The sequence below is a fragment of the Oncorhynchus masou genome, chromosome 11 (genome assembly GCF_036934945.1).
Source record: "Oncorhynchus masou masou isolate Uvic2021 chromosome 11, UVic_Omas_1.1, whole genome shotgun sequence".
In the NCBI taxonomy this organism is placed as follows: domain Eukaryota; kingdom Metazoa; phylum Chordata; class Actinopteri; order Salmoniformes; family Salmonidae; genus Oncorhynchus; species Oncorhynchus masou.
The window spans coordinates 57851132-57877831 of record NC_088222.1 but is presented as its reverse complement, the minus strand read 5'-3'; the positions used below and the strand labels follow the sequence as shown (position 1 = coordinate 57877831).

At 45.3% G+C, this 26700-nt stretch overlaps 1 pseudogene; it reads left to right on the top strand.

The window, feature by feature from the left end:
* The window catches only part of LOC135548874 (rho guanine nucleotide exchange factor 12-like), a 139938-nt pseudogene extending 113660 nt beyond the window's left edge, over window positions 1-26278 (top strand).
* Window positions 26279-26700: the final 422 nt, after the last annotated feature.

Below are 26700 nucleotides of genomic sequence, written 5' to 3'. Positions count from 1 at the left end.
CCAAGTACACAGGTACAGTAGACAGACACCACTATAAAACACCAGACTGCAGCTGAAGGACATCATTCCAGTGGAGATGCAGAGGCTGACCAAGTATCCACTGCTGCTGGAGAGCATAGCCAAGTACACAGGTACAGTAGACAGACACCACTATAAAACACCAGACTGCAGCTGAAGGACATCATTCCAGTGGAGATGCAGAGGCTGACCAAGTATCCACTGCTGCTGGAGAGCATAGCCAAGTACACAGGTACAGTAGACAGACACCACTATAAAACACCAGACTGCAGCTGAAGGACATCATTCCAGTGGAGATGCAGAGGCTGACCAAGTATCCACTGCTGCTGGAGAGCATAGCCAAGTACACAGGTACAGTAGACAGACACCACTATAAAACACCAGACTGCAGCTGAAGGACATCATTCCAGTGGAGATGCAGAGGCTGACCAAGTATCCACTGCTGCTGGAGAGCATAGCCAAGTACACAGGTACAGTAGACAGACACCACTATAAAACACCAGACTGCAGCTGAAGGACATCATTCCAGTGGAGATGCAGAGGCTGACCAAGTATCCACTGCTGCTGGAGAGCATAGCCAAGTACACAGGTACAGTAGACAGACACCACTATAAAACACCAGACTGCAGCTGAAGGACATCATTCCAGTGGAGATGCAGAGGCTGACCAAGTATCCACTGCTGCTGGAGAGCATAGCCAAGTACACAGGTACAGTAGACAGACACCACTATAAAACACCAGACTGCAGCTGAAGGACATCATTCCAGTGGAGATGCAGAGGCTGACCAAGTATCCACTGCTGCTGGAGAGCATAGCCAAGTACACAGGTACAGTAGACAGACACCACTATAAAACACCAGACTGCAGCTGAAGGACATCATTCCAGTGGAGATGCAGAGGCTGACCAAGTATCCACTGCTGCTGGAGAGCATAGCCAAGTACACAGGTACAGTAGACAGACACCACTATAAAACACCAGACTGCAGCTGAAGGACATCATTCCAGTGGAGATGCAGAGGCTGACCAAGTATCCACTGCTGCTGGAGAGCATAGCCAAGTACACAGGTACAGTAGACAGACACCACTATAAAACACCAGACTGCAGCTGAAGGACATCATTCCAGTGGAGATGCAGAGGCTGACCAAGTATCCACTGCTGCTGGAGAGCATAGCCAAGTACACAGGTACAGTAGACAGACACCACTATAAAACACCAGACTGCAGCTGAAGGACATCATTCCAGTGGAGATGCAGAGGCTGACCAAGTATCCACTGCTGCTGGAGAGCATAGCCAAGTACACAGGTACAGTAGACAGACACCACTATAAAACACCAGACTGCAGCTGAAGGACATTATTCCAGTGGAGATGCAGAGGCTGACCAAGTATCCACTGCTGCTGGAGAGCATAGCCAAGTACACAGGTACAGTAGACAGACACCACTATAAAACACCAGACTGCAGCTGAAGGACATCATTCCAGTGGAGATGCAGAGGCTGACCAAGTATCCACTGCTGCTGGAGAGCATAGCCAAGTACACAGGTACAGTAGACAGACACCACTATAAAACACCAGACTGCAGCTGAAGGACATCATTCCAGTGGAGATGCAGAGGCTGACCAAGTATCCACTGCTGCTGGAGAGCATAGCCAAGTACACAGGTACAGTAGACAGACACCACTATAAAACACCAGACTGCAGCTGAAGGACATCATTCCAGTGGAGATGCAGAGGCTGACCAAGTATCCACTGCTGCTGGAGAGCATAGCCAAGTACACAGGTACAGTAGACAGACACCACTATAAAACACCAGACTGCAGCTGAAGGACATCATTCCAGTGGAGATGCAGAGGCTGACCAAGTATCCACTGCTGCTGGAGAGCATAGCCAAGTACACAGGTACAGTAGACAGACACCACTATAAAACACCAGACTGCAGCTGAAGGACATCATTCCAGTGGAGATGCAGAGGCTGACCAAGTATCCACTGCTGCTGGAGAGCATAGCCAAGTACACAGGTACAGTAGACAGACACCACTATAAAACACCAGACTGCAGCTGAAGGACATCATTCCAGTGGAGATGCAGAGGCTGACCAAGTATCCACTGCTGCTGGAGAGCATAGCCAAGTACACAGGTACAGTAGACAGACACCACTATAAAACACCAGACTGCAGCTGAAGGACATCATTCCAGTGGAGATGCAGAGGCTGACCAGTATCCACTGCTGCTGGAGAGCATAGCCAAGTACACAGGTACAGTAGACAGACACCACTATAAAACACCAGACTGCAGCTGAAGGACATTATTCCAGTGGAGATGCAGAGGCTGACCAAGTATCCACTGCTGCTGGAGAGCATAGCCAAGTACACAGGTACAGTAGACAGACACCACTATAAAACACCAGACTGCAGCTGAAGGACATCATTCCAGTGGAGATGCAGAGGCTGACCAAGTATCCACTGCTGCTGGAGAGCATAGCCAAGTACACAGGTACAGTAGACAGACACCACTATAAAACACCAGACTGCAGCTGAAGGACATCATTCCAGTGGAGATGCAGAGGCTGACCAAGTATCCACTGCTGCTGGAGAGCATAGCCAAGTACACAGGTACAGTAGACAGACACCACTATAAAACACCAGACTGCAGCTGAAGGACATCATTCCAGTGGAGATGCAGAGGCTGACCAAGTATCCACTGCTGCTGGAGAGCATAGCCAAGTACACAGGTACAGTAGACAGACACCACTATAAAACACCAGACTGCAGCTGAAGGACATCATTCCAGTGGAGATGCAGAGGCTGACCAAGTATCCACTGCTGCTGGAGAGCATAGCCAAGTACACAGGTACAGTAGACAGACACCACTATAAAACACCAGACTGCAGCTGAAGGACATTATTCCAGTGGAGATGCAGAGGCTGACCAAGTATCCACTGCTGCTGGAGAGCATAGCCAAGTACACAGGTACAGTAGACAGACACCACTATAAAACACCAGACTGCAGCTGAAGGACATCATTCCAGTGGAGATGCAGAGGCTGACCAAGTATCCACTGCTGCTGGAGAGCATAGCCAAGTACACAGGTACAGTAGACAGACACCACTATAAAACACCAGACTGCAGCTGAAGGACATTATTCCAGTGGAGATGCAGAGGCTGACCAAGTATCCACTGCTGCTGGAGAGCATAGCCAAGTACACAGGTACAGTAGACAGACACCACTATAAAACACCAGACTGCAGCTGAAGGACATCATTCCAGTGGAGATGCAGAGGCTGACCAAGTATCCACTGCTGCTGGAGAGCATAGCCAAGTACACAGGTACAGTAGACAGACACCACTATAAAACACCAGACTGCAGCTGAAGGACATCATTCCAGTGGAGATGCAGAGGCTGACCAAGTATCCACTGCTGCTGGAGAGCATAGCCAAGTACACAGGTACAGTAGACAGACACCACTATAAAACACCAGACTGCAGCTGAAGGACATCATTCCAGTGGAGATGCAGAGGCTGACCAAGTATCCACTGCTGCTGGAGAGCATAGCCAAGTACACAGGTACAGTAGACAGACACCACTATAAAACACCAGACTGCAGCTGAAGGACATCATTCCAGTGGAGATGCAGAGGCTGACCAAGTATCCACTGCTGCTGGAGAGCATAGCCAAGTACACAGGTACAGTAGACAGACACCACTATAAAACACCAGACTGCAGCTGAAGGACATCATTCCAGTGGAGATGCAGAGGCTGACCAAGTATCCACTGCTGCTGGAGAGCATAGCCAAGTACACAGGTACAGTAGACAGACACCACTATAAAACACCAGACTGCAGCTGAAGGACATTATTCCAGTGGAGATGCAGAGGCTGACCAAGTATCCACTGCTGCTGGAGAGCATAGCCAAGTACACAGGTACAGTAGACAGACACCACTATAAAACACCAGACTGCAGCTGAAGGACATTATTCCAGTGGAGATGCAGAGGCTGACCAAGTATCCACTGCTGCTGGAGAGCATAGCCAAGTACACAGGTACAGTAGACAGACACCACTATAAAACACCAGACTGCAGCTGAAGGACATCATTCCAGTGGAGATGCAGAGGCTGACCAAGTATCCACTGCTGCTGGAGAGCATAGCCAAGTACACAGGTACAGTAGACAGACACCACTATAAAACACCAGACTGCAGCTGAAGGACATTATTCCAGTGGAGATGCAGAGGCTGACCAAGTATCCACTGCTGCTGGAGAGCATAGCCAAGTACACAGGTACAGTAGACAGACACCACTATAAAACACCAGACTGCAGCTGAAGGACATTATTCCAGTGGAGATGCAGAGGCTGACCAAGTATCCACTGCTGCTGGAGAGCATAGCCAAGTACACAGGTACAGTAGACAGACACCACTATAAAACACCAGACTGCAGCTGAAGGACATTATTCCAGTGGAGATGCAGAGGCTGACCAAGTATCCACTGCTGCTGGAGAGCATAGCCAGGTACACAGGTACAGTAGACAGACACCACTATAAAACACCAGACTGCAGCTGAAGGACATCATTCCAGTGGAGATGCAGAGGCTGACCAAGTATCCACTGCTGCTGGAGAGCATAGCCAAGTACACAGGTACAGTAGACAGACACCACTATAAAACACCAGACTGCAGCTGAAGGACATCATTCCAGTGGAGATGCAGAGGCTGACCAAGTATCCACTGCTGCTGGAGAGCATAGCCAAGTACACAGGTACAGTAGACAGACACCACTATAAAACACCAGACTGCAGCTGAAGGACATCATTCCAGTGGAGATGCAGAGGCTGACCAAGTATCCACTGCTGCTGGAGAGCATAGCCAAGTACACAGGTACAGTAGACAGACACCACTATAAAACACCAGACTGCAGCTGAAGGACATTATTCCAGTGGAGATGCAGAGGCTGACCAAGTATCCACTGCTGCTGGAGAGCATAGCCAGGTACACAGGTACAGTAGACAGACACCACTATAAAACACCAGACTGCAGCTGAAGGACATCATTCCAGTGGAGATGCAGAGGCTGACCAAGTATCCACTGCTGCTGGAGAGCATAGCCAAGTACACAGGTACAGTAGACAGACACCACTATAAAACACCAGACTGCAGCTGAAGGACATCATTCCAGTGGAGATGCAGAGGCTGACCAAGTATCCACTGCTGCTGGAGAGCATAGCCAAGTACACAGGTACAGTAGACAGACACCACTATAAAACACCAGACTGCAGCTGAAGGACATTATTCCAGTGGAGATGCAGAGGCTGACCAAGTATCCACTGCTGCTGGAGAGCATAGCCAAGTACACAGGTACAGTAGACAGACACCACTATAAAACACCAGACTGCAGCTGAAGGACATCATTCCAGTGGAGATGCAGAGGCTGACCAAGTATCCACTGCTGCTGGAGAGCATAGCCAAGTACACAGGTACAGTAGACAGACACCACTATAAAACACCAGACTGCAGCTGAAGGACATTATTCCAGTGGAGATGCAGAGGCTGACCAAGTATCCACTGCTGCTGGAGAGCATAGCCAAGTACACAGGTACAGTAGACAGACACCACTATAAAACACCAGACTGCAGCTGAAGGACATCATTCCAGTGGAGATGCAGAGGCTGACCAAGTATCCACTGCTGCTGGAGAGCATAGCCAAGTACACAGGTACAGTAGACAGACACCACTATAAAACACCAGACTGCAGCTGAAGGACATTATTCCAGTGGAGATGCAGAGGCTGACCAAGTATCCACTGCTGCTGGAGAGCATAGCCAGGTACACAGGTACAGTAGACAGACACCACTATAAAACACCAGACTGCAGCTGAAGGACATCATTCCAGTGGAGATGCAGAGGCTGACCAAGTATCCACTGCTGCTGGAGAGCATAGCCAAGTACACAGGTACAGTAGACAGACACCACTATAAAACACCAGACTGCAGCTGAAGGACATCATTCCAGTGGAGATGCAGAGGCTGACCAAGTATCCACTGCTGCTGGAGAGCATAGCCAAGTACACAGGTACAGTAGACAGACACCACTATAAAACACCAGACTGCAGCTGAAGGACATCATTCCAGTGGAGATGCAGAGGCTGACCAAGTATCCACTGCTGCTGGAGAGCATAGCCAAGTACACAGGTACAGTAGACAGACACCACTATAAAACACCAGACTGCAGCTGAAGGACATCATTCCAGTGGAGATGCAGAGGCTGACCAAGTATCCACTGCTGCTGGAGAGCATAGCCAGGTACACAGGTACAGTAGACAGACACCACTATAAAACACCAGACTGCAGCTGAAGGACATCATTCCAGTGGAGATGCAGAGGCTGACCAAGTATCCACTGCTGCTGGAGAGCATAGCCAAGTACACAGGTACAGTAGACAGACACCACTATAAAACACCAGACTGCAGCTGAAGGACATCATTCCAGTGGAGATGCAGAGGCTGACCAAGTATCCACTGCTGCTGGAGAGCATAGCCAAGTACACAGGTACAGTAGACAGACACCACTATAAAACACCAGACTGCAGCTGAAGGACATCATTCCAGTGGAGATGCAGAGGCTGACCAAGTATCCACTGCTGCTGGAGAGCATAGCCAAGTACACAGGTACAGTAGACAGACACCACTATAAAACACCAGACTGCAGCTGAAGGACATTATTCCAGTGGAGATGCAGAGGCTGACCAAGTATCCACTGCTGCTGGAGAGCATAGCCAAGTACACAGGTACAGTAGACAGACACCACTATAAAACACCAGACTGCAGCTGAAGGACATCATTCCAGTGGAGATGCAGAGGCTGACCAAGTATCCACTGCTGCTGGAGAGCGTAGCCAAGTACACAGGTACAGTAGACAGACACCACTATAAAACACCAGACTGCAGCTGAAGGACATCATTCCAGTGGAGATGCAGAGGCTGACCAAGTATCCACTGCTGCTGGAGAGCATAGCCAAGTACACAGGTACAGTAGACAGACACCACTATAAAACACCAGACTGCAGCTGAAGGACATCATTCCAGTGGAGATGCAGAGGCTGACCAAGTATCCACTGCTGCTGGAGAGCATAGCCAAGTACACAGGTACAGTAGACAGACACCACTATAAAACACCAGACTGCAGCTGAAGGACATCATTCCAGTGGAGATGCAGAGGCTGACCAAGTATCCACTGCTGCTGGAGAGCATAGCCAAGTACACAGGTACAGTAGACAGACACCACTATAAAACACCAGACTGCAGCTGAAGGACATCATTCCAGTGGAGATGCAGAGGCTGACCAAGTATCCACTGCTGCTGGAGAGCATAGCCAAGTACACAGGTACAGTAGACAGACACCACTATAAAACACCAGACTGCAGCTGAAGGACATCATTCCAGTGGAGATGCAGAGGCTGACCAAGTATCCACTGCTGCTGGAGAGCATAGCCAAGTACACAGGTACAGTAGACAGACACCACTATAAAACACCAGACTGCAGCTGAAGGACATTATTCCAGTGGAGATGCAGAGGCTGACCAAGTATCCACTGCTGCTGGAGAGCATAGCCAAGTACACAGGTACAGTAGACAGACACCACTATAAAACACCAGACTGCAGCTGAAGGACATCATTCCAGTGGAGATGCAGAGGCTGACCAAGTATCCACTGCTGCTGGAGAGCATAGCCAAGTACACAGGTACAGTAGACAGACACCACTATAAAACACCAGACTGCAGCTGAAGGACATCATTCCAGTGGAGATGCAGAGGCTGACCAAGTATCCACTGCTGCTGGAGAGCATAGCCAAGTACACAGGTACAGTAGACAGACACCACTATAAAACACCAGACTGCAGCTGAAGGACATCATTCCAGTGGAGATGCAGAGGCTGACCAAGTATCCACTGCTGCTGGAGAGCATAGCCAAGTACACAGGTACAGTAGACAGACACCACTATAAAACACCAGACTGCAGCTGAAGGACATCATTCCAGTGGAGATGCAGAGGCTGACCAAGTATCCACTGCTGCTGGAGAGCATAGCCAAGTACACAGGTACAGTAGACAGACACCACTATAAAACACCAGACTGCAGCTGAAGGACATCATTCCAGTGGAGATGCAGAGGCTGACCAAGTATCCACTGCTGCTGGAGAGCATAGCCAAGTACACAGGTACAGTAGACAGACACCACTATAAAACACCAGACTGCAGCTGAAGGACATCATTCCAGTGGAGATGCAGAGGCTGACCAAGTATCCACTGCTGCTGGAGAGCATAGCCAAGTACACAGGTACAGTAGACAGACACCACTATAAAACACCAGACTGCAGCTGAAGGACATCATTCCAGTGGAGATGCAGAGGCTGACCAAGTATCCACTGCTGCTGGAGAGCATAGCCAAGTACACAGGTACAGTAGACAGACACCACTATAAAACACCATGTCTGCCCACACAACTATTAAAAATTGAGACTGGGCCTGAAAAGAATTTGGAATAAGTTGTATCTCTCTTCTTCTGAGTTGGAAGATAAGGATTGCATTTCTTTATGGTTGATTGAAGAGGGGTTTATTTCCAAGCCCTGTGATCTTCTAATATTTAATAACATTACTGAACTGAAGGCCTTTTTCAATGGCAGCACTGCAGATTTAGCTACTTTTACAACCAGAGATCGTAAAATCTGAAGAAGAAATTATTCTGAAGATTAGGCTATAAATGAAGCCGGCATCATCATCCCATCCCTTCACATTCTTGGTCTTGTAGTGCACTTATTTGGGCCACTCCATAAGACTGTATTGCACTTATTTGCAGGCCCAGCTCCAGGGTGACATGCCTGAGGAGGCATTTTAAAGGGCACAACTACTAGTATTGCTTTAGTGCCTTAATAACACAAGGTGGGTTAGTCCTTCTACTGTTCAAATATACAAAATGTATCTAAACTGTAGCCGTTGACATCAACAATCGTCGCTTTATATAATAACATAAGAAAGATACAGTATGCACCCCACCACGACATGTGCACCCGAAATGCAACCATAGCTGCATTAGGCCTACACATAATTTGCGCCGACCAACACGCACAGATCAACTCGAAAGGGTGAGCACCACTAGCTTGTCAAATATTCTTACAGGCTTCATCGCTTAAACTTCAATAATTAGAACTATAGGCTTCGTTTCTGTCGATTTTGACACACGACGCAATGAGCGTAACAAGCCGCCACTTCTCCAGGAGCGCAATATTTTCTGTGTGGGAGAGTTTCAGTAAGGAACACTAAATCAAACTAAGTGCATATTCTATAGTAATAGCTGATGTGAAATGTCCTACATGGCAGAAATTGCAGTGGTGTAAAGTACTTAAGTTAAAATATTTGAAAGTACTACTTAAGTAGATTATTGGGGTATCTCTACTTTACTATTTATATTTTTGAAAATGTTTTACTTTTACTTCACTACATTCCTAAAGATTTTTGAAAACTTTTTATTCCATACATTTTTCCTGACACCCAAAAGTACTTAACTGGATACAGGAAAATGGTAAATTTCACACACTTATCAAGAGAACATCCCTGGTCATCCCTACTGCCTCTGATCTGGCCGACTCACTAAACCCAAATGCTTTGTTTGCAAATTATCTCTGAGCGTTGGAGTGTGCCCCTGGCTATCTGTAAATTAACAAATCAATTAATTCATAATTCTGGCACGGAGGCCCATAAAGGTTGTACCATTTACACAAGTTGCAGCCTCCTCCATGTTGTGTTTAATCTCATGAACTTTCTGATTCCATTCCTTCCTGGTGAAATGTACTTGTCAGGCCCCCTAGACAAGCTGGGCTTTTCGTTGATGTAACATTCTGTGTTCACTGAATACGTTCTTCAGAGCGGAGAAGGAATTTTCGCACATTGCTCTAGATGTCCCAAATGAATTGCTGACAAAGGCCCGCACCGTAACAAAGGCCCGCACCGTAACAAAGGCCCGCACCGTAACAAAGGCCCACACCGTAACAAAGGCCCGCACCGTAACAAAGGCCCGCACCGTAACAAAGGCCCACCCCGCCGTAACTTTGAAGAGCACTGAGTGGGGCTGTGGTTACGATTTCACTTTGCAAGAATCAATACACTGCTTCCACTGGTTCAGTTCTGGTTCGATCCAACAGGTCGTCAGGTGCTAGTGGCTGGAATTCAGTTCTGGTTCGATCCAACAGGTCGTCAGGTGCTAGTGGCTGGAATTCAGTTCTGGTTCGATCCAACAGGTCGTCAGGTGCTAGTGGCTGGAATTCAGTTCTGGTTCGATCCAACAGGTCGTCATGTGCTAGTGGCTGGAGTAACGGAGGTGCAGGTGCTTGTTGTGTTGTCGCCCTCATCCTGCTGGTGCTAGGCCCTGGCTCTTCTCAATCTTGTTGGTCAGCAGGCAGCGTGGGGATGAGTGGTATTGCATTTTCTGCTAGGCCCCTCAACCTCGGTGGTTGGCCCAGCAGGCTGCTCGGTGAGCTTGGCATCGCACTCGACATGGTGGTCTTCCGTTTTTTTGCTCTTGGCAGTACCCAGCCATTTTCGGATATCCATGCTGATGAGCCAGGTTTAATTATTCAGCTTGCCGCTACCAAAATTTAACGCTACTAGCTAGCTTATTATTAGCTGTAGCTGTCTGGAAAAGTTAAACACATTTGATCCCTTTCGGTGACAAAACAAAACGGTCAATTTGACCCCACCTTATGACAATCAGAATGCATTTTTGGATTTAAACGACTAAATATTACATCCCCACTCCCTCCCCCTTTCTCAGGTCATGAGCGCACACTGGGCATAGCCTCTGTCCTGGTCTGCACTACTGGCAGGTCCGACAAAGTACAAAACCAGGCATCCGATCCATAAGACTGATATCATCAGTTTATGGGTTGTTGTTTTTCTGACAGAGGATGCAGCGGAGAGGGACAAGGTGAAGAGGGCCGGGGAGTGCTGCAAGAAGATCCTCAACTATGTCAACCAGACAGTGAAAGAGGCAGAGAACAAACAGGTCACTGACTATGGAGAGGAGAACCACTGGGACTAGACACATGTCCACAGCTGAGCTACACCAACACTTGTCATGTTGATGCTGGATATTAAATTAATCAGTGGAAAACTGTTTGACACTTGCACGCAAAATTAAGCGAAGCTTAATGGGAAACTGATAAAGGGTTTAAAGAACACTTCCTACCTTAATATGGCAGTCTATTTAAATTGACCAGTTGTGCACACATATCCTAACTATGTGATTGGTTTGTCTTTTCTGCTTAATATTGCTGCTCCTGTAACTATTGCTGCCACCTGCTATGCGTTGTCTGTATCCTACTAGTCCACCACCACCCCAGCCTCAAATTGTATTCAAACGTTAATAATTGATGTATTGCTCTGGCAGTGAGCTCACCTGAAGGAGCACAGCTTAACACCAAATGGGTTCTCTTCTATTTTATAGTAAATGCTTAAACAAATACATGAGTTTCCTGTGTAAACAGTATTCATGTAAAATATAGTAAACAGTGCAACTCTTATGCCTGCCACCTTTCTACCACAATATATCAGCGAAGGGACTGAATAGGTCCTGTCTAGCTAGTGCTGATGAGTCTGTGTGCTCCTCTCCCTACAGAGGTTAGAGGACTACCAAAGACGCCTGGACCTGTCCTCACTCAAACAGAGTGAGAACCCAATGATCTCAGAGTTCAAGGTGAGACTCAACTCCTCTATTCCTCCACTTGTCTCACCATTTATTTACATGCATGTACCTTTGTTTGACCAGGGAAGTTGATTAATGACATATGCTCATTGGCAACAACCCCAGTTGGCATACAGCTTTCAATGTGTGCGCTGGCGTGGTCTCTGTGTGTACACGCGTGTCAGAGTCGTCAGCAGCATACCACCCTACATCCCACTGCTGGCTTGCTTCCGAAGCTAAGCAGGGTTGGTCCTGGTCAGTCCCTGGATGGGATACCAGATGTTGCTGAAAGTGGTGTTGGAGGGCCAGTAGGAGGCACTCTTTCCTCTGGTCAAAATAAAATATCCCAAATAGAGCCCATAGTGGAGGCCATAAAACCTAGCATTCAAACAGGGAAATGGTTCCAATAGTTTTTTTCCCATAGGGGATATTAGAATCACTTAAAATAAGGGCTGTGTTTCGTGTAGGCTCACACTGGCGTGACGTTTTGATAACCATGTAAATCTTTCTCGGACAAGTTGACTTTTATCAATATATTCCTCTCTATTTACTCTCAGATTTGAAAATGCTAATTAGCATCAAAGTAGACATCATGCAAGACTACAAATCCCTGCAAGCTCCTGCACATCATCTCTAGTTGACTCCTTTGCTAACAGGTATTGTGCCAATTTAAAACTTCCACAAGATAGTTCACAGAATTGTCAATTTATTCATTACTAAATTTAGCTAACATTAGATGGTTAATCCAGAGATTCTTACATTTGCCTCGGTGTCAGTCTCATCCAGATCATGGAATTTGTGGTTCTTTATGATAGCCACATTGGCAGCCAATTAGCATTTAATTTTTTGGGGGGTAAATACAGGCGAAAATATTCATCAGTCACCTAGCCCTATTTGCACAGTTATCAAAACGTCACGCCTACATGGAAGATGATTATTTTAAGTCTTTCTAAAAATCTCAAATTGAATGGTGGAAAAACGATTGGAACCATTTCCCTGTTTGACCACTAGGTTTTATGGTTATTATCACTCATAATGTGGCACTCTATGCCCCAAGGCAGTGATTGGGGACATTGCCCTGTGTCAGGTGCAGTCTTTCCGTAGGCATGTTGAACTGGTGTCCTGACTTTCTGTGGCCACTAAAGATTGCATGGCACTTATAGTAAGAGTAGGAGTGTTAACCTTGGTGTCCTGGCTAAATTCCCAATCTGGCCATCATACCATCATGGCCACCATTCCCCAGGTCGTTGCTGTAAATGAGAATGTGTTCTCAGTCAACTTACCTGTTAAAATAAGGGTTAAATAAAATTAAGTGTGTGTGTCTGTGTGTCTGTAGAGCCTGGACCTGACCAAGAGGAAGATGGTGCATGAGGGACCTCTATCCTGGAAGGTCAACAAAGACAAGACAATCGGTAGGTGCCCACAATTTAACATAATGTGTTTTAGCGGTGTAGAAATGTTGATAATGTAGAGTGTATATTTATATATATTTTTACCTTTAGGACAATGTCTAATATCATTTTCAGCTTAGCCCTTTGGTACACTTGAGTTGTCATCATGTAATGCAGAAAAACTAAGAAGGCTACAACATACAGTAGAAAACAAAAGGGTACACATGCTAGTTTTAGCCTACATAAGCACTAGCTTGTCCTCTCTAGTGTAAGTGATTTTCTGTGTGTTGTAAACCATCTGCTCTCTGTATCAAACGCCAGAACTGAGAGATACTCTCTACCGCACCTGCTGTCTAACTCTGAATGCTCGGCTATGAAAAGCCAACTGACATTTACTCCTGAGGTGCTGACCTTCTGCACCCTCGACAACTACTGTGATTTAATATTATTTGACCCTGCTGGTCATCTATGAACGTTTGAACATCATGGCTGTTATAATCTCAACCCGGCACAGCCAAGAGGACTGGCCACCCGTCAGAGCCTGATTCCTCTCTAGATTTCTTTATAGGCGTTTTTCCTAGCCACCGTGCTTCTTCATCTGCATTGCTTGCTGTTTGGGGTTTTAGGCTGGGTTTCTGAACAGCACTTTGGGACATCGGCTGATGTATAAGGGCTTTATAAATCAATTTGATCGATACAAATGTTCCCATACATTACTACCAATTAATCAACCAAAAGTAGCATGAGTACGCTTCTGACATCACCAGGCCGTAAATTAGTAAAGAGACCAATAACAAAGAGGTCCAAGCCTCACTGCCAATAACAGCTCATTTCCAGTTTCCCACTCAGACCATTCTCAGACAGTCCTAGCAAAACCAATTTACCAATTTAATTGCAAAACAATTACAGTAAGGTACTTACATTGTTACCCATAAATTATTTGATATTGAGAGAAAAATGGCTTCGTTGGACCTTTAACTATTGAACTTCCTCCTGTGCCCTCAGAGCTGTACACGCTGCTCCTGGAGGACATCCTGGTGCTGCTGCAGAAGCAGGACGAGCGGTTGGTCCTCAAGTACCACAGCAAGAACCTGGCGGGCACCGCCGACACCAAGCACATCTTCAGCCCCATCATCAAGCTCAACACCGTGCTGGTACGCTCGGTGGCCACCGGTAAGTCCATTGAATTCAGTTGATTGTCCCCACAGGGAAATCCATTCTGCAGGAGTACATAAGACACGATACATGAAGATACACAAGGATGCACTAACAAGCCACGTCCTCTTACTTTAATTAAGAGGGTTGTTCAGGAGTGTGTAATGTTTCAACAAATTCTGAAATAGTTTGTGTAGAACAGATGTCATTTTCTGTTAATGCCGAATGGAAATTTGTGTCAGCTTTATATGCTCTATTTCTATCTGTCACATTCTTAATGTTGGGTCCCACTGAAAAGTCTCTTGGAATCAATGTCCAATAAAATTGCTTCAAGCATCATATCTGTGGTAGCCTGGTCCCAGATGTGTTTGTGCAGTCTTGCCAACCATCATGTTTGGAATGAGAATGACATTAGACTAAGTTTGGTTGGAACCTGTTTGATCTTGCAGTAGCTCACATTCTGTTTTACTGAAGTGACCAGGCTACATTGGAGTTGGCTATACAGCACAAACAGATCTGGCACCAGGCTATATCTGGCAGGCTTTGGAGAGGAAAGACAACATAGCAGACTGTTATAATATATGTTCTGATGATATGCTGTCTCTTCCCCTGACAGACAACAAGTCCTTCTTCGTGCTGTCTATGTCCGACAACGGAGCCCAGATCTACGAGCTAATGGCCCAGACCGTGTCCGAGCAAAGAACGTAAGTCTGTTTGTTTGTTCATCCCAAAGTCACTTAATTCAAGCTTCCCATTCAGTTGTCACCTGGCTGGAACTAGGATTGAAACATTCTGGACACTTTATCAAAGTTCCCAGGTTTTCCAGAAATTCCAGTTGAAGGATTCTAGGGGGAAATAAGGGTCCTCCAACTAATATTTCTGAAAAAGCAGCATTTTCTTGGTTTAATTTTAAGTCGAGTCCCTCCAGGCTAAGTTGCTCTCATAGAGATAGATGGCACTTGCCAGAAAGACGGGATGGGCTCTCTTTCTATCTCTCTGGTTGCTATGTTTCTCATTAGCTCCTCCCATCCACTAGGTGGCAGTGTCTGATAACGCAGAGGGCAGACGCCATGAAGACGAAACCGCACAACATCATACCTTTACCTCAGACCGAGTAAGTTAACTGGCCTTTTTTGGCTATTTATATATATATATATAATATTTTTTAAATTTAACTTATATATTCTGCTGTCAAATGAAAAAAGGCACCTGTTTCACATTGCTTTAGTTTATAATTTGCATTTTTCATGTGTGTTGCAGTGCTGAGCGAGACGCAGTGGAGGTGATGAGCACAGGGATACCAAAACTGAGCAAAGACCCAGACCGCCTTTCCACGGGAAGTATCCAGTTCGCAGGTATCAATTACAAAACATTTAATCTAGTTTTTCGACCCCATGAAAAGTTATGTGAGTTTGACTATGCTTCTTGCAGCTTTAAAACAACTTCATTACCCATGTTTCTGTGTCCCCCAGAAAAATATGTCACTTCCTCGCCTGGTCTGCAACCCACGCCCACATCGATCAACCCATTCGACAGCATCAAATCAGACGACAAGGAAGAAGAGTCACCGCTACTGCTAGACAGAAGAGAAGAGGAGGAGGAGGAGGAAGTGGAGGAGGTAGACGAGGAGGAAGTTGAAGCGTTTCTGGTTGGAGAGCTGGCAGACAGACTGCCCTTACTCCAGGAGAGGTCATGCCAAGGCATTGCCATCGATGACCAGGAGCCCCATGATGCCTCCGTCATGCCCCTCTCCAGAGCCGAGGAGGCCCTAAGAACCTGTGAGTTTACTACCTTGGCCTTAGTTAAACCCATATGACACATAGTGATTGAATGACACTATCATAATGTTTTGCTACGGAAACTAAAAATCTGTTTCTTATTGGTTCGATTATGAAAAAATTATCCGTTTTCAATTTCAGTTTCAATTACTTTGGACTGAATGCTGTAACAACACAGAATAAAACAATTAATAAAAGTCACATGATTGTAGTGACTGCTTATTAACCATCATAGAGCTGCTGCATATGCTGTTTGACAAAAACACTATTTTAGTAGTTCTTCAAAGTAAATAAGGCATACTTTTATGACTACTTGAATACCAACTATCAATCACTTAGATCATGTATTTTCAGGTAGAGATACCTCACGAAGCAACAGCTGTGCTCTATATCCCCTTACGGACCGTGCAAGTAGATGCCCAATGGATTATGGTCATTGGAGTTAATTACCACTTTGTATAATATTGGCCTGTTGAAAATTACAACTCCCTACTACATCGCCAGTGGCGATTTTAGCATGTAAATCTTGGTGGGGCAAACTCAAGACTTGCTTAAACAAATGTGGTTTCTACTGACTCCCTGTGGATTTGTGTAAGTCGATAAGAACCTCATTGTCCTTAATAATACTGAACGCCAACATGAGTTGACTTTTGAACCATTCAAACAGTATTACATTTATGTTCAGTAAATTCATGTTTGTTCTTATATAATTAACACTTAGCTCTAAGTATAAGCAAGTGCAAACAAACGAGCTGCAACGAGGTAGGCCTATTTGTTCAGCACTTTCAAAATGGACACCGACAGATTCAATGTTAGTTCAGATAAATTCAGCAAGATGTTGAGGCCTTGACTCTTCGAGAGAGAGATGGATGGATGGATGTGCGGTGCGCTTACTATTTGAAGGAAAATGCAATCACAAGGATCCAGACGCATAGACAGCGCATTGCGCAAACAAAACAACCCTCGCAATATCAACTGGAATTACATGGGTCTATTACTGAACTTTTTGTTGAAAACAAATATTTGAATGGGAAGAGACTGTCATTGGCAAACATGGTTACAGACCCAACAACATATCTCCTCCTCGTGAAGAAAAGCACATGAGCTAATTTATGCAGAAGCATACAAGACATTTTTGGACTCAATATTGTTGTGCTGTGCTCACTTGAACAGGAAGGTGGCATGGCGGTTGTTCTTGTGGGCAACATTTGTCATCAAGGGTGGGAGGGAACTCTGGGGGGGGAAACAAGGTCAAATCATGACATCAGTTATTTTTAAGTTCACAGCTGTACAAAGAGGCCTGAGTTCCCGGCTTGGAATTCAGAGTTGGATGACCGTTCAGAACATATTTTCCCAGTCGGAGCTAATTGTTTTCCGAGTTCCCAGTTGTCTTGAACTCACTGAAGTCGAAATTTCCCAGTTCCAAGTTTCCAGTTGTTTTGAACGCAGGCGGAAGTCATGCTGGAATGACAGCATGGCCAATGTATTCAGCCTTTTCTCATCCATGGTGTTGCATGTGAAGGTTTATCCTTTTAAGCTTGGAAAAGAGAAAAAAAACCTTAAACCCAGATTTGGACCGCAGTTTAAAACTCAGTGAAGTGTGCAATTGTTTCAATTGATTGTTGTAATAAGGTAATATGAGGTAATATATTTATACTGGAGCTGTTTTGTAGTTTTATATATTTTTGTTGTTTTGATGACTTTTTTTGTCCTCAGGGCATCATTGTAAATGAGAGACTGGCCTCAATTGGGTTCCCCTGAATAAATGTTTTTTTATTTTTATTAACTGCCCTCTGTCTCTCCTTCTCCTAGTGGCAGCCCTGAGGCAGGTCCTTCTCAACCACATGACAAGCAGAGAGGAGGGCAGCGACAAGAACAATGAGAATAGGAAGGAGAAGGAACAGAGAAAGGGCTTGGCCCATGGCGCCCGCCTGCTGAGGACGACGTCACTGAGGGGCCCAGAGGACAGCAACAGCAGTACATCGGGCCCTAGGAGCGCAGCAGCACCCTCTCCTGGCTCCTCGGAGAACGGCAAGGCAGGGAGGGAGGAGGGTGCCCCAGAATCCTCAGAACTCCCGTCTGGGGACACCGGCTTCTTCGAGACATCTGAGGACTATGGTGAGCCAACTGGGACATTCAGGGAGCTGGACAAGTCATGGGAGGGCAGAAAACTTAGTGGCCAATCCCCTTCTGCTTAAGTCAAATTTTCACTTAGTCATGTTTTGATGTCAATAGGAGAACAAGTTTGAATTTGACTTAAGCGGAGGTTAGGATTCACCCTGTAATGTGTATTGTTCAAATATCCTCATAGCTGAACAAGTTGTGTTTATAGCCGTTTTATTGATTTTATAGCAAGCTGTTTTATGATATCATTATGCATGTGTAAGGTTCTTCCTTTTTAATTGTGAACGTTAAAAGTTCTCAGGTGGGCATAATTTACACTTTTCAGAGAAATGTGTCACATTCAAAAATGTGACTATCTTTTGAACTGTTTAAACAACTAAATATTATGACCCCGCCATTGAAGGATAAGGCTCTAAGGAAAATGTATGTGTCCTCTGTTTCCCTCTACAATGACCACAAGCCATGCATTACTCGTTAGAGCAGAGTGGACAAGACCCGGCAATAAATCAGATTCTCTCTCCCTTTTCAGGCAGTTACATTGTCCTGGGGGACAGCAGCACAGACGACGACGGTCAGGCAAGTGGCAAGGGTGGAGGCAGGGCCCAGTGGGACTCGGACATCGACCTGAAGAAGCTGCTCTCCTCATCCTCGCAGACAGGGGATGCTGGCCCCAACCTCAGCCGTCAGGTCATGACCCACATCCGCCTGCTGCAGGCCAACCTGCAGCACTTGAAGGTACACCATCAACCCCTCTTTGAGTACCATGAAGAAGTTGCCCCACTAGATCAGACCTGGGTTCAAATACTATTTGAATTAATTTCAAATACTTTCTGTGCTTGATTGTGTTCGCACTTCAGGCAGGCACTTAAAGTATTTGACAGATTTCAAATAGATCAGACCTGGCTTCAAATACTAAGGTCAGTTTTAACGGCTCTTTGATGGATGACTCAGGGCAGCTTCGGCACAAAATCAAATCATATTGTATTTGTCACATGCTTTGTAAACAACAGGTGTGGACTAAGAGTGAAATGCTTACTTATGTGCAGGCCCTTCCCAACAATGCAGAGAGAAAGAAAATAGAGAAATTATAGAAAAGTTTTAAAAAATGTAATAAAAATAATAATAGATGCAATGAATAACTATAACTTCGCTATATACAAGGGGTACCAGTACCGAGTTGATGTGCAGGGGTACAAGGTAATTGAGGTAGATATGTACATATAACTAGAAATAAAGTGAGATAAAAAAAAACAGTAGCAGCAGCGTATGTGATGAGTCTAAAAAGTTGGTGCAAAAAGGGTCGGGTAGCTATTTGGTAAACTATTTAGCAGTCTTATGGCTTCGTGGTAGAAGCTGTTCAGGGTCCTGTTGGTTCCAGACTTGGTACATCACTACCACTAGCTTGGGAGTGGTTGAGTGGTTGGAGTCTTTGACCATTTCTAGGGCCTCTGACACCGCCTGGTATAGAAGTCCTGGATGGCAGGGAGCTTGGCCCCAGTGCTGTACTGGGCCCTATGCACTACCCTCTGACACCGCCTGGTATAGAAGTCCTGGATGGCAGGGAGCTTGGCCCCAGTGCTGTACTGGGCCCTATGCACTACCCTCTGACACCGCCTGGTATAGAAGTCCTGGATGGCAGGGAGCTTGGCCCCAGTGCTGTACTGGGCCCTATGCACTACCCTCTGACACCGCCTGGTATAGAAGTCCTGGATGGCAGGGAGCTTGGCCCCAGTGCTGTACTGGGCCCTATGCACTACCCTCTGACACCGCCTGGTATAGAAGTCCTGGATGGCAGGGAGCTTGGCCCCAGTGCTGTACTGGGTCCTATGCACTACCCTCTGACACCGCCTGGTATAGAAGTCCTGGATGGCAGGGAGCTTGGCCCCAGTGCTGTACTGGGTCCTATGCACTACCCTCTGACACCGCCTGGTATAGAAGTCCTGGATGGCAGGGAGCTTGGCCCCAGTGCTGTACTGGGTCCTATGCACTACCCTCTGACACCGCCTGGTATAGAAGTCCTGGATGGCAGGGAGCTTGGCCCCAGTGCTGTACTGGGTCCTATGCACTACCCTCTGACACCGCCTGGTATAGAAGTCCTGGATGGCAGGGAGCTTGGCCCCATGCACTACCCTCTTGCGGTCGGATGTCAAGTGGTAATGCAGCCAGTCAAGATTCTCTCAACGGTGCAACTGTAGAAACTTTTTCAGGATCCAAGGGCCCATGCCCAATCTTTTCAGCCTCCTGAGGGGAAAGAGGGTTTGTCGTGCCCTCTTTTTGACTCTGTTGGTGTGTTTGGACCATGATAGATCCTTTGATGTGGACGCAGAGGAACTTGAAGCTCTCGACCAGCTCCACTTCAGCCCCGTTGATGTGAATGGGGGTGCGCTCGGCCCTCTGTTTCCTTTAGTCCACAATCAGCTTCTTTGTATTGCTGATATTGAGGGAGAGGTTTTTGGCCTGGCACCACACTGCCAGGTCTCTGACATGCTCCCTATAGGCAGCCTTAACGTCGTCAGTGATCAGGCCTACCACGTCGTGTCATCTGCAAACTTAATGATGGTGTTGGAGTCGTGCACGGCCACTCATTCATAGGAAAACAAAGAATACAGGAGGGGACTAAGCACGCCCCCTGAGGGGCCACTGTGTTGAGGGGTCAGTGTGGTGGATTTGTTACCTACCCTCACCACCTGGGGGAGTCCCATCAAGAAGTCCTGGATCCAGTTGCAGAGGGAGGTGTTCAGCCCCAGGATCCTTAGCTTAGCAATGAGTCAATGAACAGCATTCTCACATGGGTGTTCGCATTTCATGGCTACAATTGTGTAGCCTCTGAGTGCTACGGGGCGATAGGCAGGTTAACTCGGCATTCTTGGGCACAGGAACTGTGGTGGTCTGCTTGAATCATGTAGGTATTACAGGCTGGGTTAGGGAGAAGTTGAAAATGTCAGTGAAGACACTGGCCACCCTGGTAATCTGTCTGGCCCTCCGGCCTTGTGAATGTTAACCTGTTTGAAGGTCTTACTCACATCGGCTACGGAGAGTGTGATCACACAGTCGAGGTTAGTCCTTCTGATGTCCAGAAGTTATTTTCGGTCATAGGAAACAATGGCAGAAACATTATGTAAAACAAATACATTTTAAAATTTTATCATAGCAAAAAACAAAAACAAACAGGAGCCCGTAAAGCATCTACTATACATTCCAGAACTTCATGGTACCAGAAATGTATGAGAAGCGCTTTAAGTAAAGTCATTCAAATTCTATAATTTCAGTCCCTCATGCTTTTGCACATACTATCAAATGTTTCTATTCATCCATTCACCCATCCATCCACACACTCATTTTATCCATCGCTTCTGTTCTACCAGAGATAAGTTTGTCAACTATTTATTTTCAGGAAGTGGAAACCAAGTATAATGAACTGCGCCAAAGGCTGAGTGAAACCGCTACTGACACAGAGGAGAACAAAGGTACCGTGAATTATTGATATTGTGTCCCATATAGCCTTTAACAGTGCACTATTTTTGACCAGCTCCCATAAGGCTTTATAGGGAATAGGGTGCCATTGGGGACACACACTGATACTTTACTGATCATGAACAGTTACAAAGTAGTTTGCATGCACAAGATGCTTATCTATGCTGATGTTGCATGCACAAGATGCTTATCTATGCTGATGTTGCATGCACAAGATGCTTATCTATGCTGATGTATACATTTAGGCCCACCCATTGTATTAGACCCACCTGTTGTATACATCAGCATAGATATCTGGTGCTCCACGAATGCGTTTTCTGCAAGCATTGAAGTTTGAGTAAACCATACACACGGGACAACAAACAGAATACGTATCACAACTTGTAACTAGATTTGTTGTTGGATACCCTAAATGTATACAATGAGTGGGTCTAATACAACGGGTGGGCCTAAATGTATACAACGGGTGGGTCTAATACAACGGGTGGGCCTAAATGTATACAACGGGTGGGTGGGTCTAATACAACGGGTGGGCCTAAATGTATACAACGGGTGGGTCTAATACAACGGGTGGGCCTAAATGTATACAACGGGTGGGTCTAATACAACGGGTGGGCCTAAATGTATACAACGGGTGGGTCTAATACAACGGGTGGGCCTAAATGTATACAACGGGTGGGTCTAATACAACGGGTGGGCCTAAATGTATACAACGGGTGGGTCTAATACAACGGGTGGGCCTAAATGTATACAACGGGTGGGTCTAATACAACGGGTGGGTCTAAATGTATACAACGGGTGGGCCTAAATGTATACAACGGGTGGGCCTAAATGTATACAATGGGTGGGTCTAATACAATGGGTGGGCCTAAATGTATACAACGAGTGGGTCTAATACAACGGGTGGGCCTAAATGTATACAACGGGTGGGTCTAACACAACGGGTGGGCCTAAATGTATACAACGGGTGGGTCTAATACAATGGGTGGGCCTAAATGTATACAACGGGTGGGTCTAATACAACGGGTGGGCCTAAATGTATACAACGGGTGGGTCTAATACAACTAAATGGGTGGGCCTAAATGTATACAACGGGTGGGTCTAATACAACGGGTGGGCCTAAATGTATACAAGTGGGTGGGTGGGCCTAAATGTATACAATGGGTGGGCCTAATACAATGGGTGGGCCTAAATGTATACAACAGGTGGGTCTAATACAATGGGTGGGCCTAAATGTATACAACGGGTGGGTCTAACACAATGGGTGGGCCTAAATGTATACAACGGGTGGGTCTAATACAATGGGTGGGCCTAAATGTATACAACGGGTGGGTCTAACACAATGGGTGGGTCTAATACAATGGGTGGGCCTAAATGTATACAATGGGTGGGTCTAATACAATGGGTGGGTCTAATACAATGGGTGGGCCTAAATGTATACAATAATGGGTGGGTCTAAATGTATACAATGGGTGGGTCTAACAAAATGGGTGGGCCTAAATGTATACAACGGGTGGGTCTAATACAATGGGTGGGTCTAACAAAACGGGTGGGCCTAAATGTATACAACGGGTGGGTCTAATACAATGGGTGGGTCTAACAAAACGGGTGGGCCTAAATGTATACAATGGGTGGGTCTAATCCTGAATGCTAATTTTTGTTAAAAGAACATCATAGCCGATGTCTATTCCACAAGTTACCACCAGATAAATCTATGGTGTTAAAATGCTTATTTACTCTGTTCCATCTGACTGCGCAATCCACTATCTCATCAGCCCAGACAGGGAAGTTATAAACTTGATCTCCACTATAAAAAGCATCTAGACATTATCTCACATGACTTTTCGACTAACATTTAGTTTTCAACAGCAGAGATTTGTATAAACCTTGCGGTCTTGTCTCTCTATCATTTGCAACATTGTTTCAATATTCAAATTTGATCTCCAACTGTCCCATAGTAATGAACGTGTAGGAGTCGGGATGAGAGGGAGAGGCAGGCAGCGTTTCTCAGCCACTAGAAATCAGGAATCAGCTGGCATCATTTTTATGGATATATACAAAGAAATGTCAGTTAAACTAGGTCAAACAAAATGAAGTGCAGCTAGTTTCCAGTCTTTCCAGCCTCAGTTTGAAGTTAGTGTTAGCTGTCTTGTTGGCTAGCTCCTCTGAACAACAGTGTCCTAATGAGAGAGCACATTTTCTATCCCAGGCAAAATTGTTCCTCATTAGCTCATTGTTATGGATGTATCCAAATAAATGTCACTTGAAAACAGCTTAAACTAATGCAGCTACTGTTGTTATTCTTTCTGCACTGTTTGGTGTGTCTGTAAGTTAGCAATAGTTGGCTAGCTAGCAAGCAAAGGATAAGAATGTTGCCAGCCAGTATGGCAATGGAACATTTAGAACAAATGACTGGGTTGCGTCCATAGATACAGAACAAAAAGACTGAACAACTCAGTCGCGTCTCAAGCAACTCTAGATTTGTGTTGTGGAAGGATGAAATAAATTCATCAAAATAATGTTAATAATTATTTGAATATGTTGGTAACCCCTTGTATGAAAGTGATAATGCCCTCGAAGCCGGTGTTTGGAGGATATATTGGCACGGTTTGGCGGCCCTCGACTCGGGCCTAACAACACCCGTGCCAATATATCCTCCCAAACACCGGCTTCTCGGGCATTATCACTTCAATGCGTTTTGTGGTCAGACATCAAAGAGCAAAACAAGATGAGGAAAGCAAAATGGAAATATGTTTTCACTATTTCTCTCTTTGTTTTCTGTCTCTCTTCAGATGAGAGTTAGTGGTGACAGAGCCCCTAATCCTCCACCACAAGAGAACAAAATAGTGACATTGACAGGAAGGGGGACACCTGGTCCCCTCTCCCTGTCCTCTTGATGCCCCCACATCACCCCCTCACCCCTCCAATGCTGCTTTGACCCAACGTGGAGACTGAGACACCCCGCAGGCACACACGGAAATCAGGGAAGAACGCCACAACTCTCCACAGCCTTCTCACAAGGACCATTGGACTATAACCCCCTCAACCACCAGATCTTTTTCCTCCTGTGGATAAGAGTGTCATCTTCCCATCATCATCTTTGCTCGCATGCATTAGGCAACTCATCACTTTCAATTTATCCAGCAGGGTCCAGAAACACACTGTACGTGATGCTATAGTCCAACTTAAAGCATCCCCGTGTGGTGGCTAATGCTTTCGGCCTAGAGGATCATGGACCATAGCAAAGACACACCAAAGTGAGAAGTGTGCAGAAGATCGATCAAATTCCGCCAGAACAAAACATTAAGTTCAGAGAATGGTCATTGAGATTTTAATCGGCGGTTTCTACTAAACTTCAAAACATAATAGTACGTTAAGTTAGCCCACCATCATGCCTATAATGACATTCTGAAGTGATTCTTTAATCACCCAGGGGTGAATCCTAACTTTAACTTAGTAAAATGTTCCCTTCGGTATGTATAGATGTGGAAGACTATTGGAAGTGGAAGTTAGGGTTATCCCCTTAAGAGGTCCTCAAGTAATTTGGATCTCAAGAAAAACAAGCAGTTCTCCAAAAAAAAGGAAAATGTTGTGCATCTCAAGAAAAAGGACTAGTTCGGTCTGCTAGATAGGTCTACTTTGCCAACCCAGTGAAATACTGTTAGTAGTTAGTAAGATACATTTTCTTAATATTTCAGTGTGGCTGTATCTCCTCTGGCTGGCATTAGTGGCACTTTGGAAGCACGTGTGATATAGCAAAATACGGGAGGACAGTCCGTCGTTCCTGTTATTGACTTTCCCCTGAAGTGATGTGGTATTCATCCATTCCTAATTGACAGTGACCCTCTTAGATCGGGGAACCCCCCCAGCTATGTGCCCAGTAGCTGTACACCTTCCCTTTTCTCTGTTTTTGGAACTCCAAACTCTGTGTCCTTTGGCTCCAAGCTACTGAGGAACTCTTCACTCACAAATGTAGCTTCTGGGGTGAGAGCACAGGCCTCTGTGATTTCATGGTTGGATTGAGAAAGTACTGGCACAACAAATACTGTATATTAATTTCACTCCAATGTTAGCTCAGCTGGAAGAATGTTTAAATATGAAGTTGTGGCTTGGATTCTTGGATGGAAACAAAGAAGTGAACAACAACAACAAAAATAGACTTCTATGGACTATTTGAAATGTTAAAGAAATACAATTATGTACAATAATGACCAACACTGCATCTCTTAAAGTAAGAGCTTCTTCATATTTCCTTGGTTTTGTTGTTTTTTTCCTTCTGCTTTCTACATTATACAATCATGTATTATTTTAACAGAAACTACTAAAACATTTGAAAAAAATAAGACTTTTATCCCTAAAATATTCATGTAATCTGTATTTTTATTATTTTTGTCTAGACTTTATTATATTATTATGAGCACTATTATTAATATGGTCTCTGGCTCTGAAAACGTAAATAGTTATTTTTAGATGAGCGATTTAAATTGAACTGATCTATTGTTTAAAATGAAGGTAAAGATTACAAAATGTCTTCATTTTGTTTCAGTTCATCTTACTGGGTAGAGGGAGGGAAATACAAGTTTGAAATATGATTAAAGAAGCTGGCTGGAAACACTGATGATGGAGTATTATTCTCTGAGCTTGGATGTGAAAATACTGCAGCATATTTTGGTATACCCTCGTTTCGCATGTTTATCTTTTATTTTATTCGCAATGCAATGAGACCACACATATTTTACAACTACTTGTTAAAGATACTTAAAAGGGAAGTTCAGTATTGCACAACTTAGGCCAGGATTCAATTTGATCGCTCTTTGTCAGCTGTACAGCTTTAAAAGGCAATGTTCCCGTGTTCACGGAGATTCACAGTAAACACTGCATATGTTGGCTCAGTCAGAAATGACATTTAAATAGCTGACAAAGATCGGATTGAATCCTGGCCTTAATGTTATGTGATTCCTCACCCTGAAAGTATTTTACACAGACAATTTTTCAAGGTATGCTTTCATATCTGATCCCAAAAAGATCCCAACATTTT